Genomic DNA, 14,062 nt, shown 5'->3' with positions numbered 1-14,062 from the left:
TTTAAATAACTATAAAACTATTGAATAGTAAAGTCAAGATTTAAACCAAGGGGGCTGGAAAGAGGGTTCAGCAGTTTAAGAGTGCTTACTGCCCTTGTAGATGGCCTGAGTTTGGTTCCCAATACTCATTCTGTGGTTCATAACTATCTGTAACTCCAGTTCCAGGGGAGCCAACACCCTCTTCTGGCCTCTGCAGGCACCAGGCATGCACTTGGTATATAGTTACACATACTGGCAAAACACTCATTCTCATGAAATACAATTTTAAAATTGTTTTCAAAGATTCAACTCAAGGAAGTATGGCCCTAATCCATACTTACTTTTCTTATTAAAATTTTAGGTTAACATTCAAAGTACTGGGTTTCATCATGGCATTGTTCATGAGGATGTCATTCTGCTTTGTTCTCAGCACTCAGAGTTGATCTGGGTACGGTGGTACAATACTGTAACTCCAGGCTTGGGGAGGAAGGGACAGTGAGATCAGGAGTTCAAGGCCAATACTGTCTTCCTTTCCAGCCTGATCTACATGCGGCCATGTCTGAAAACCAATCTAGGCACCAGAGCAATGCTAACATTTATTATACGGGTTAGAAAGTGGTAAGGGAGATGGCGAGCAATGGAACTGGAGGGAACAAAACAGATTGCAACTTCATAACGCACAAAGTTTCTATATTGCTCTTTTAGAATTCAGTGTGATAACTGTGATATACATAGTTCTTTTATATTAAATATATATCTGAAGCAAAAACGAAAAATGTCAACATTTTATGTAGGCATGTGGGTGTGTACTATATATTTTGGTAATTGGGCTTATTTTTAAAACTTTTCAAGAAGAAAAATGTCTCATCTACAAAACAACACTTACAGTTAGTTGGGCAGGACATATAATCACAGCTGTATGGAAGAGGAGGCAAGAAGCTGGAAAGTTCAAGGGACACACTGTCTCCAGAACCAGTAAGAGAGCTGGAGAAGTCGTTCATTGGGTAAAGTACCTAGTGCCCAGACATGAGGACCTGAGTTTTGAACCCCAGCACCCACACAAAAGACTGGGTGAAGTAACACAGACCTGTCTCCCCAGTGTTGGGTGGGTGGAAGAGAAAAGCTAACCTCAGCAGTCAGACAGTCTAGCCAACTGATGGGCTCTGGGTTCACTGAGAGACAGTGCCTCAAAAAATAAGTAAGTAAGTAAGTAAGTAAGTAAGTAAACTGAGGAAGACATCTGATGCCAACTTTAGCCCCCCAACACACACACATACACACAGAATAATCAAACGAAAGTTACCACAGGATTAAAAATAAATTTCTGAACTCTATATTTCAGGTTTTACTTAAAAAAAAAACACACTTCAACATGAAATCAAATGTTCTAAGAAAGAATTTGAAAAATGGGTGTCTAGAACCCCAAACAGTTTCCAATGGGAAAGTCACAAAAGGATATGAACACCAGGAGAAAGTGGGACAGGAAAAGGAGGAGACACACTCACTGATGGCCCCAAAAGCAAACAAGCTTCTCAGGCAGGACTGGAGGGCAGAGGTCATGTTCTATTCACCTCTGTATCCTCAGTAACTAGCAAAATATTGGGATCTTTTCAACATCCTAATGCTGTTGCCTAACAATAATAAAGTAATGAGGAAAAATCTGAGTTCATTATCAATAGGTGGCACTGTCAATGTGGAGCAGTTTAGTGCTAGAATGAAAAGAACCCAGAAGTTAATGTGCACAGATGCAATCCATAGACATAAAAATGAATTCACCCAAACAACCAGTTGCTTCTGTTATTGTGAGTGCACATACACACCATATTCTGCTAACAAGAAAGCAGTTTCCTTGTTGAATCAATAGTGCTTTGGATTTTCAATATTTTCTCTTAACTCTTTAATGTCACTTTGTGATTAGAAGAACAGTAATTTAGCTGAATGTGGTGACATATATCTATAATCCCAGCACTCATGTGGTTGAGGCAGGAAGTTCTCAAATTCCAGGCCAAAATAATGTCTCCAATACGAAGAAGCTTGGAGACTCCAATACTCTTTTGGACTCCAAAGTGATATCGATGATATATAGTAGCAAAGCATATCTAGACTCTCTTCATCCCAACCCACTAATTCTACTGAGGAAAAAAACAGTTGTGGATGGAGGGAATGGAAAGAAAGGAAGAAAACTTGATTCACTTTTTTTTTAGTATCTCCTTCCTCTACCTCTGGCAGGAAAGGGTGTAAACCTGAAAAGATAAGTCTCTGACATGGGAGAAAGCAGAAACAGCAAGTCCATTTTCCTGATGGAGTCACTTATGTTTTCCGCTTACCATTATGAGACACCAGTGTAAACAAGAATGAAAGATCTGTAACATAACAACCAAGTCTGTCTTTAGTGATGGTTATGAAAAACTAGGCTTCTCATAAGCAGAAGGCTTAAGATTCTGCAAACAACTGGAGTTAATGTAGTTTGTATCACACAGGAAGAAGATATTGTTTTCTTCTTTGTTACATGTTAACTGTTTTCTGAATGGATTAATATGATGAACTCTGTCCCTTCCTTCATATAAAGTGCAAATTATACTAAGTAGTATTCAAGTTGTCAGAAATGGGACAGTAATTCCAGGAACTTGAGAGTCACTAACTACTTAAACCGGTGGAAATTCCTGTAGAAGAGCTCAAGGCAGCTCCAGGTCCCTGACTCTGCACACACGGGAAAGACTTAGACTGTGTCACCAAACTTCAAAAACGTAAACTTGTGCAATCAAGCTTGAAATGCAGGGCAAAATTTCTCCTTTTCATTCCCAATATTAGGCTGGTGTCCAGATCAATTAACTTCCCTCACAAGCACATTCTTTCAAAATTCCACAGTGAAGTAGGTCTGTGTCTAATAATTCGGAGAAAAGAGAATTATGTAACACATATAGAATGATGTTGGTAACTATATGTTACTCTAGCCGCTTGCTGGGAGCTGCAGTTCAAGGGGAGTTTGTGAAAATGAAAAGCTGCTTCAGATGTCTCCCCCAAACAAAACAAAGTTCCCATAAAAGAAATCAAATACAATCTTATTTTAGGTTCAAATAGATCAGAAATTCTATTCACTTTTTTCAGAAGCTGTATCCCAGATCTACTATAAACAGAAACTGAACAACTTGTCCAAGAATCCTTACTTATTAACCAATCTTGGTTCCCCAAGAGGCTCACTCCTTTTTATATAATAATCTCAAATGCACTACAATAACTCTGTGTAACCTGGGCTACCATGTTTACAGGTGTCTCCACCTCCTTCCCCCAAGGAAAGAGGAGGTAGAATGGGCTACGCAGAAAACAGAATGAGGCCGTGTATACACACTAAACAAAAGCTTGTGATCCTGTAATACTGTTTCTTTTACGCCTGGGTTATCCTTTTCATTCATGTCTAATACATTGAAAAGAATAATATATTCACAGAGTGACACAATCTCTGCCCTCCCGTGTCTCTGGCTGGCTGACACTTGCTTTCCCTTCAAATAAATGCAAGCCTGTTGAGGGATGCCTGTCCCGCTTTGCAAACAAGAAATAACTGTCCTGTAAGACAAATAAAACCCTCTCTGTGGCTCTGAAGCCAATCATACGTCCAAATGATAAGCACACTGGCGCGACAACAGTCAAATTTCCCAGTATGTCCTGTCATTTAAAAGCACCATAATATGAAGAGATATCGCTGCGACCCAATTTTAGATCACAAGCGGTTTTGTGTGTGTGTGTGTGTGTGTGTGTGTGTGTGCCCCTTCTCTTTTCTCCCCACCCCCTTCCCCCTCCCTAGAAAGAGATAAACTTCAAAAGGAGTGGTGATGACCAAGAATTGCACACACACACACACACACACACACACACACACACATATACACACTCAGTAAAGGAAAAAAAAAAACTGTCCAACTTGGACGCTGGCCGGGCTCACGTGGAACCTGAGCCCCAGCTGGGCCCCGGCATCTGGGCTGGGCAGCTGAGCAGCCGCGGGAAAGCAGCCCCCGCCGCGGCTTGGAAACCTGGAGCAGGTGGGATTCCGGGAAGCCACCTTACGTAACCGGCTTGTCAAAAATCCCAGCTTCAGGACCTCCCCCTGGTCCGCCCCCGCCCCAGCACCCCAACAACAGCCCCAGGCCAGCACCGAATGGCCAATCTGGAAGGAGACCCCCGCAGCCCCGCGCGCGTTCCCACACCGAGGCGCGCGAACGCTCTCGGCAGCGTCTCGCCATCCTCCCGGACGGTCGGAGCCCCTGCAAGCGGCTGCCCGCGCCTAGCGGCCCTCCGAGTCCTATCGCCCTGCTCCGCGTCCCCCTTGCCAGGCACCTCCTCAGGGCCGTGACAGCTCCCCACGCCACCGATGCCCACGCCGCCGCCCCCGCCACTCACCTCCCCGCCGGCCCCCGCGCGAGCGCCAGGAAGAGCCCGAAGCGCGGGGGTCCGATCCTTTCACGCGCGGCGGGCGGGACACGAGGGGGCTGAATGCCGCGACGCTTGCAGCCCGCTTAGCTCATCCCCCGACCCGGCGCTCCGCCCTGCCGTCTCAGTCAGACGGGACTCCCCCTCCCAGCGCGGTCGCCACTGCCTCCGCCTCCTTCCTCAGCGCCAGCCGCCAAACCCACCGCGGCCGGCGCCATCTTGGGAGTGACGGAAAAGACAAGGAGGCGGGGGCTGTGGCCTCGAAGACCAATCACAGGCCGAGTCTGACCCGAGGGGCCGGAGAAGGCCGGCTAAAGGGGGTGGGTCGTGGGGGAGGGGCTAAAGAGGGCCCCCGCAAGTGGGCGGGGCCGGGGGGGGGGCGGGGCCGGGCTAGCTCGTGACGCGGGGTGTAGTTGGGGAAACGCGCCGTGGTTCCCCTTCTGTTAGGGAGATCCCGAGCCCCTGGCGAGTGTGAACAAGGCGTACTGTACCTTCCTCTTTCACCATCTCGAGGCACAAGGATTCAGCTCTGGCTAACGACCTGTTTTTTCCTTCCTCCCCTGCAGTCCTAGCCTGCTAGAGAGAGCTTGGTGCTGCAGTCTAACCTGAGAACCACCCACCAAAGTCACTCGGATTCTGCAGGAAACCCCCTGAGCGGTTAGCAACCACCAGTAGCTTTCAGTACCGAGACAGAAGGTCAGGGAAAAGGGGAAATTCAGAGGGGTTCTCTAAAAAGCGCCTTGATAAAACACCTATTGTTGACTGAAGGGGTGTCCATTACATTGATTAATTGGATATGGCCTACTTAAACTAGACTACGGCTCCACCGTTAATGGCTATTGGCAGGTTGCCTTTGAAAAATGAGGATAATAAAGGTTGATTACCTCGACAGGGTTACTCAGAAATGCTATAGTGTATGCCTAAAAGTATTGAATAATGTTAGCTGTTATTCCAAGGACGAGTGAAGGAAGAAATAAGACCTTAAAAAAAAAATCCCTCTAGGTTCAAGTTAATCTGTGCAAAACAGGCTTCACCTTTTTACTGCCCGAGATTATGGTTTTATTTTATACCTCCACTTCTTCTCTTGTACTCATTCGTTAAGACAACATTGTTGGAAACCCCAGCAGAGGGGACACCATGATCAGGGACCAGAAAAGGTCTGCTTTCAGGGACTTGCAGTCTAGTGGGGGAAGGGCAACAAAAAAAAAAACAAATTTATTTCCCACTTGGAGAAGAAACAAGAAGATTACAGGAAGAATTCTGGGTAGAAAAATCATAGGATGGTTTTTTGAAACCGGAGTGGGCAAGATATGCCCATCTGCAGCTCAGGGAGAAGCCAGTAAAGGAGGAAAGGCCCTGGAGAATGGAGCAAAGATTGTGCAGAGAGCCTACATATAGCGGGGAGCTTGGCTCTTAGAACGGAGTGGAATCCACGTTGCTGGGAAATGGGTTTTGCCTGGAGAAGCCTTACATTAGATTGGAGAGGGAGTTGAGGTCTCAGTTGTACAAAGCCTAGAAAGACACAGAAACAAGACCAGCTTTGATTCTAACTGCAGGCTGAAGCCACTGAATGGTAAGGAGGGAGCAAAGGAGTTAGGAACAGGGAGTGGCGTTTGAAGTGTGACCTCTATATTTATATTCCAGGCAACATATAGACCAGAGAACCTGACTGAAAGTTTTTTAAAAATCTAAGTTTGAGCCCCTTCAACACTGAGTTGACTATAAATATAGATTAGATTGTTTAAAGATGTGTGGGCATGACATAATATTGTGGAGAGAAAAAACACTAACTTCATTGAAAATTATTAAATGATATATATCACCCTTCCTTTCTTCCTCCTTCCTTCCTTCCTCCTTTCCTTCCTTCCTTCCTTCCTGTCTTTTTTTCCTGAGACAGGGTTTCTGTGTGTGTATCCCTGGCTGTTCTGGAACTCACTCAATAGACCAGGCTGGCCTTGAACTCAGAGATCTAACTGCCTCTGCCTTCTTAGCGGTGGGATTAAATTGTGCATCACCATGCCTGACTTGATATCATTTATTTTTAATCATTTTATATATTATTTTGTTATAATGTATAGTTGCTGTACAGATCAATGTTGTTTGATGTGTATTTTATTTTTATATGTGTAGATTTCAGGTAGTAACCCATGTTAGTCAGTCTTAGTCATTTCTGCCAATGGGTCATGTTAGATATTATAATTCCAAATGTATTTTAATAAGCTTTTTTCCTTTATTTTACTTTATGTCTACCACATGCGTGCAGTGCCTGAGGAGACCAAACAAAACTGCAATCTTTTAACTTGGTTGGAGACTTCCTCCCTGCTGCCAGTGTCATCACAGTGTTTTTATCCCCAATGGTTACTAGAGAGTCTATATCATAAAGGGGTATAAGTAAACTTCTGGGGGAAGATGGATGTGTCACTGTCTTGACTGAGTTGATACATATGTCAAAGTTATTAAGTTGCACCTCTAAATATATGTATCCTTTAGATTTCAATAGCACTGCTTAAAAGAAAGCTTTTACTTTTTTATGTTTTCTTCTAAGACAAGGCCACTATGTAGCCCACGCTGTGTCAAACCCACTGCAAGTCTCCTGCCTCCACCTTCCAAGTGCTGGGATGACATGCTTGTGCCATCACACCCAGTATGTTCTGTGATGGAACCCAGAGATTGATGCATGCTAGGCAAGCACTTTAGCAAGTGAGCAATATTCCCTGCTTCAAACATACAAACAAAAACAAACTTTTTAAAGGTTCAGTTGGTAACTCCTGTTCTTTTTCCATTGTCCGTAGACTTAGCCATTAATTGGTTTGATTGTTGTGAAACACACCCAGTCAGTTCCCCTTAAAGGGTATCTTAGCATATTATATTATCAGCAGTACAAAGCACGTTCAGTTGAGAAATAGATATATTCACCCACATTATAGAGTTCTAGTTAAAATATCATAAACATATAGTTGCAAGAAGAGCTTGTAGCATGGGACTCTTTCAAAGTTTCAAAAGTTGGGGTGGAAGGATACTTCAGTCATTAAAGTGCTTACTGTGAACCAGTTGAACCCCCAGGACCCACGTTAAAAAATCTGGACATGGTGCTTGTGCTAGTTTTTGCCAACTCAACACAAGCTAGAGTCACCTGAAACAAGGGAATCTCAATTGAGAAAATGCCTAAATCAGATTGGCCTGTATGGCATAGTCTTGACTAGTGGTGATGTGGGAGGGTCCAGCCCACTCTGGGTGGTGCCTCATCTGGGCAGATGTTCCTAGGTTCAATAAGAAAGCAGCTGAGTGAACCCGGGAGAGGAATCTAATAAGCAAGCAGCCGTCCTCCATGGTTCTGCTTCAGGTCCTGCCTCCAGGTTCCTTCTTGAGCTCCTGTCCCGACTTTCCAAAGTGATGAGCTCTGATGGGGCAGTGTAACAGGAAATACCCTCCCCAGGTGGGTCTTGGCTAGCTTTCTATCACAGCAACAGAAAGGAAACTAGAATTTTGGCACAGCCCTTGTAATCTCAGCACTGGGGAGGTGGAGACAGGTTATTTGTATGTGTGTGCAGTTGCATATTTATGGCCAGTATACGTTGTGTGTGTGTGTGTGTGTGTGTGTGTGTGTGTGTGTGTGTGTGTAGGCCAGAGATCGACTACATTCCTCAGATGTTGGCCACATTTTTAAGTTTATTATTAAAAAAAAAAAAAGTTACTGGGCGATAATGGCACACACCTTTAATCCCAGCACGCAGGAGGCAGAGGCAGGTGGATCTCTGTGAGTTCAGGGCCAGACTGGTTTACAGAGCTGGTTCTAGGACAGCCAAAGCTACACAAAGAAACATTGTCTCCAAAAACAAAACAAAAAGTTGCAAATAAGGGGCTGGAGAGATGGCCCAGCAGTTAAAAGCACTGGCTGTTCTTCCAGAGGTCCTGAGTTCAATTCCTAGCACCTACATGGTGGCTCACAACCATCCATAATGAGATCTGGTGCCCTCTTCTGACCTGCAAGCATATATGTAGGCAGAACACTGTATACATAATAAATAATAGATCTTTAAAAAAAAGTTGCAAATAAAATAGCAGGGGTTCTCATTGGCCTGGAGTTCCCAAATAAGTAAGGCTTATTTGGCAGGGATCCACCTGTTTCTACTTCTCCAGCACTGGGATTACAAGCACATGCCACAATACCTGGTGTCTTAGTTAAGGTTTCTATTGCTGTAATGAAACACCATGGCAAAAACAAGTTGGGAAGGAAAGGGTTTATTCAGCTTACACTCCGGTATCTCTGTTCATCATCAAAGGCAGTTGGGGCAGGAACTCAAACAGGGTGGGGACCTGGAGGCAGGAGCTGATGCAGAGGTCACAGAGGGGTGCTGCTTACTTTCTTGCTCAACCTGCTTTCTTCTAGAACCCAGGACCACCACCCCAGGGATGCCATCACCCACAATAGTCAGGTCTTGCCCCCATCAATCACTAATTAAGAAAATGCTCTCCAGGCTGGCCCACAGCCAGGTCTTAGAGAAGCATTTTCTCAATAGAGGTTCCCTCCTCTCAGATGGCCAGTTCATGTCAACGTGACACAAATCTAGACAATACACCCAGATTTTTAATGGGACTACTGCAGCTCAGTTTCTCATAATTGAGCAGAAAACACTTTTCCAACTGAGCTGTTTCTCTAGCCCCTACCTTCTGTCTCCCGAAAAGAGAGAGAACTCTATCAAAAGGTAGCATAGGCTCAAGAAACTGAAGAGTGTTGACTTAACACACAGGAGACTCCGTGCTTGATCTCAAAATACTTTTTAAAATAATATTTTTACTGTATGTTATATGTATAGATGCTTTGCCTGTGTGTGTGTTTGTGCACTGTGTGCATGTCTGGTGTCCACAGAAATCAGAAGAGGGTGTTAGATCCCCTGGTATTGGAGCTACAGATGCTTGTGAGCCACTCAGTGGGAGCTGGGAATCGAAACTATGTCTTCTAGAAAAGCAACAAGTGCTCTTAAAAACTGAGCCTTCTCCAACCTCTTAAGTACTTTTTTTTATATTATAAATAAGTTTTTCTGCTGCTTTAAGCAAACAGAAATGATAGAAAACCAATACGGAACAGTTGGCTGTGTTTAGAAAGTGTCTTCAAGTACCGCAGAGTCCTTAACAGTCAGATCTCAAGTCCTGGCAACATTCCAGGCACATGTCACTATAGTCACAGCTAAATAAACTTAAGGCCCAAATGTGTCTCACACAAGGGGTTCTAACAGTATAGACACGAACCAGATAGAAAAACATGGCTTATAAATCTCAGCCCCGTGCCACTTCTGAAATGATGTCATCCCTTTTCACCTGGAACTCTATCTGGCTGTTTCTCAGAAGTTATTTTAAAACACTGTAGTTCAAATGATGCATGAAGGCAAACGATGAGAGCTGTAACCGTTTACAGCATTGGAGCACACGCTGCTTTACAGCTTAGTCCTGTCCACCTGTTAAAACTGGTGCTCTCGTGGCTCTGCCAGACGTTTCGATGGCTTTTTAAGTGAAAACCTGTAGCCTTAAAGTAATCCTTGATATCTGTGCCACAGGGCTTCCTCATGGGTGTGAAAACCTTCCAGAAGCCATTTATGAGTTTTCACAAACTCTTTGGATGACTTCCAAAACAGAACCTACATTTGCCAAATTATACTCGTTGTGAAACAGCGTTGGAGCGACATTGTCATGCATTGAGCCCACAAGCAGAAATGTATTAGTCACATGATCCTATCAGCAATTTGTTTCTTTAAATAGACCAATATGGTGTAATTCTTTTTGAAATACAATGAATCTAACAATTTAAAAGAATGACCGTAAAAAATGTTATCATAGCAATGACCGAGTTTAGGACTGACAAGGTGGCTCAGCCAATAAAGGCACATACCAAAAGGCTTCCTGAGCTGAGTTGGGTTCCCAGGACTGACATGGTGGAAGGAAAGAACAAGCCCCGCTCCCCCAAAAAATTGTACACACACACACACACATACACACACACACACACACACACACACACACACACACACACACGTAAAAAATAAAAAAGAAATCAATTCTGAACCTGATATTTGAAAGAAATAACCAAGAACAGGGGCTTCTGTAGCAGTCTGGGCCACTGGTGTCCCTACCTTTGGGTGGGCATCCAGAGGCATCATCTTTGACTCAGCACTTTTTCATAGCTTTGAAAATTACCACTTCTCAACATTCTCCTCGAATGAGTCATTTCACCTCTTCCAACAATGCCTCATAAATGCACCTTTTACTTTTGGAGTTATCTTTAAGTTAAAGTCATTTCTAAGTATTGTGTTCTCATCTGTGTTCCCTAACTCTGAGTGGTAAGACAATACTTTATCTGACTTTTAACATATTCACCTCAGTCAGCATTTACATTCCAAATACAGTGCAAAACACAGAAGGAACATGGCAGACCATAAATAGGAACACCCAAGAGGCAGAGGGCATGCTCCCAGACAAGGAACTTTAATAAAAGTCAGACTGTGACAAGTTGCACGTGAAGCAGATTCACTGTTGCTGTGGAAGCCCCGGGGATTGAATACTCATTGGGAAGACCGAAGGTGGGGAAAATGACATTTGAACCAATGCTGACATGTCTTTCTTAGACCTTCTAAAAAGCTGAGGACATCATGGAACTTGGGGCTAAGGGTGGTTTGAAGTAGAGAGGGCATTTTTTTTTCTTTGAATTTTTATAACAAATACAAAACCAGAAAGAGATGCTCATAAATAACTCCAGCACTTGGACTCTTTGGGAGTGGCCAGAGGTTCGAGTCATTTGGAAGGATGGATATCTGTGCTGACTTGCAGGAAATGAGTCAGTGTTTCATCTGCTCAGCACGAGAGGTGCAGCCTGGAGATTTGGAAAACACCAGGCTAAACAAATCAGACACCAGCTTACTTTGTTTGCATTGACTGATCCAGACACACATCCTGCAGAAAGGACAGGGGAGTCTCCCTTTTATTGTCAAGGCTTAAGGAAAACAGCCTGAAAGGGGAAACACCTGTAATTCAAAAGAATGAACTTGGGGAAGGGGGCAGCTCCCGTTTTCTATACAGTTCCTTAGGATGGGAGACACATCTTAAATCTGCACTTCTCCCCTACATGTTAGTATTATACAATGAATTATCTCCTGCTACTTCAATCAAAAGTGCATCTGAAAGTAATCATTTTCACAAGAACTCAATATTTTTGTCTCAAACCTGTTATTCCTATATTCTGTAATTACTGGCCAATCATGGTAGCAACATACCCCAGCACTAGAGAGGCAGCTACAGGAAGATCTTTGTGAGTTAGAAGTCAGTAAGGTCTATATACTGAGTTCTAAGGCAGCCAGGGATACAGAGAGAGACTGTTTCAGAAAAAAGGCTGCAGAGATGGCTCAGTGGTTAAGAGTACCTGTTGCTCTTGCAGAGGACCTGGGTTCAGTTCCCAGCATCCATGTGGATCAGAACCATCCTTAACTCCAACTCCAAAGGAGTAAAGAATGACACCTTCTTCTGACCTCCTTGGGTACCAGTAATGTGGTGGTATGCATACATACAAACATGTAGGCAAAATACTCAAACAAATAAAAGCCTAAATTATGTCATTTGTGTGTGATACCTGTAATGCACATGTGGACATCAGAGGACAACTCTGGAGTATGTCCCTTTCGAGGGCTCCAGGGCTCCAACACCTATCATCGGGCTTGTATGGCAAAGCACTTCAGCTTAAGGAGCCCTCTCCCTGGCACCTCTTTCTTATATTTGAGACAGGGTCTCTCAATGAACCTGGAGATTGTCAGCTGGCTGGATTGACTGGCCAGGGAGCTCTTGGGATCCACTGGTCTCTGCCTCCTCAATGGTAGCTTTACATGTACTTCCCACTGCATGGCTGTGGGGTCTGACTGATGTCCTCATGCTTGAGTGGAAGCAGTTTACCAACTGAGCCGTCTCTCCAGCCCCCGTATTCGCTAATTTCTTGAATGGCACTCACCTGTGTACCTAGTCACAGAAATTAAAACATTTGAGTCATCAGTCTCATTTTCCCTTCATGCCTATTTTTATCTGGTGTTGGGGGTTGAATCCAGGGCTTCACGGATGTTAGCTAAGCACTCTGTGAACTGAACTACATCCCTTGTCATCAATGTCTAATCTTGAAGTTACCTAAGAGGGGTAGGGTAGTTTGAATGAGAATGGCCTCCATAGGCTTATTTATTTGAGTGCTTGGTCCCCTGTTGGTGGAACTGTTTAGAAAGGATTGGGAGGTGTAGCTTTGTTGGAGGAGGTGCATCACTAGGGACAGGTTTTGAGATTTTAAAAGCCCTTATTATTCCCAATTAGCTCTCTCTCTCTCTCTCTCTCTCTCTCTCTCTCTCTCTCTGTGTGTGTCTCTCTCTCTCTCTCTCTCTCTCTGTCTCTCTCTCTCTCTCTCTCTCTCTCTCTGTCTCTCTCTCTCTCTCTCTCTCTCTCTCATAGATCAGATGTAAGCTCCCAGCTGCTGCTTCAGCATCATGCCTGCTGCCTACTGCCATCTTCTCAGCCATGATGATCATGGACTCTGACCCCTGAAACCATGAACCAAATAAAACACTTTCTTCCATAAATTGCCTTGGCTATGGCGTTTTGTCATGGCAATAAAAAAGTAACTGGCTGGGTGGTGGTGGCCCAGCACTCGGGAGGCAGAGCCAGGTGGATCTCTGTGAGTTCGAGGCCAGCCTGGGCTACAGAGGAGATCCAGGACAGGCACCAGAACTACACAGAGAAACCTTGTCTCCAGAAGAAAAAAAAAAAGTAACTAAAACAGTGCCGGGCATTAAGCCTGGCCCTTCCCACAGCCACTCTCTAGGGGGATGGAGCATCTCATTCAGAACACTCTCACATGACAGACAGCACAAGGTTCTTGACAGACAGGAAACAGCTAAACCTCTGCTACCTGTAAGAGCACTTCAGCCAAGCTGAGCCTGTGGCATAAGCCTGTGATCCCGTCTTTCAGGGAACTGAGGCCTGAAGGTTGTGATTTGAAGGCCAATCTAAGCCACATAATGAAACACTGTATCAAAAAACCAAAAGAAGCGCCTCATTCCCTTTTCCACACACGAGTGCACACTGGTCACTTGTATCAAGAGCAAAATTCATCCAGAAGGAAACAGTCCCACAATTAGCTTATTCAAGATTTAGAGGATAGAGGCTGGAAAGATGGCTCAGAGGTTACCTGTTCTTGAAGACAGTCTGAATTCAGTTCCCAACACAGACATTGGGCAGCTAACAAAGACCTGTTACCCAGCTCCAAGGGATTCGACACCCTCTTCCAGCCTATACGGATACCTACCTGCACACATGTGACATACACTCACACACACACAAATAAAAAATAAAAATAAACCGCTTTAAAATAGTTTATTTTTATTTTATGTTTAGTGGTGTTTTGTCTGCATGTATATCTGTGTGAGGATATCAGATCTTGGAGTTACAGAGAGTTGTGAGCTGCTATGTGGGTGCTGGGAATTGAACACGGGTCCTCTGGAAGAGCAGTCAGTGCTCTCAACTGCTGAGCCATCTCTCCAGCCCAATAAACTGTTTTAAAAGATTTGGAGAATAATAGACTGCTAATAATAGATATTTCAGCTTAGACAGATCTCCAAAGCGCCCTGTACATCAGTTT

General features: G+C 44.2%; 1 protein-coding gene across 2 annotated transcripts in view; it reads right to left on the bottom strand.

Moving 5' to 3' along the window:
- Dennd4a (DENN domain containing 4A) overlaps nucleotides 1-4,624 on the bottom strand; it is a 105,029-nt gene extending 100,405 nt beyond the window's left edge. For both annotated transcript variants that reach the window (XM_036192230.1, XM_036192229.1), the window contains exon 1: nucleotides 4,375-4,624. The gene's annotated coding sequence lies outside the window, so the exon portion shown is untranslated. The remainder of the gene's footprint in view (nucleotides 1-4,374) is intronic.
- Between the last annotated feature and the right edge of the window lie 9,438 nt (nucleotides 4,625-14,062).

Source organism: Onychomys torridus, chromosome 7 (genome assembly GCF_903995425.1).
Source record: "Onychomys torridus chromosome 7, mOncTor1.1, whole genome shotgun sequence".
Classification (NCBI taxonomy): Eukaryota; Metazoa; Chordata; class Mammalia; order Rodentia; family Cricetidae; genus Onychomys; species Onychomys torridus.
This window is presented reverse-complemented; position numbering and strand designations above follow the sequence as displayed.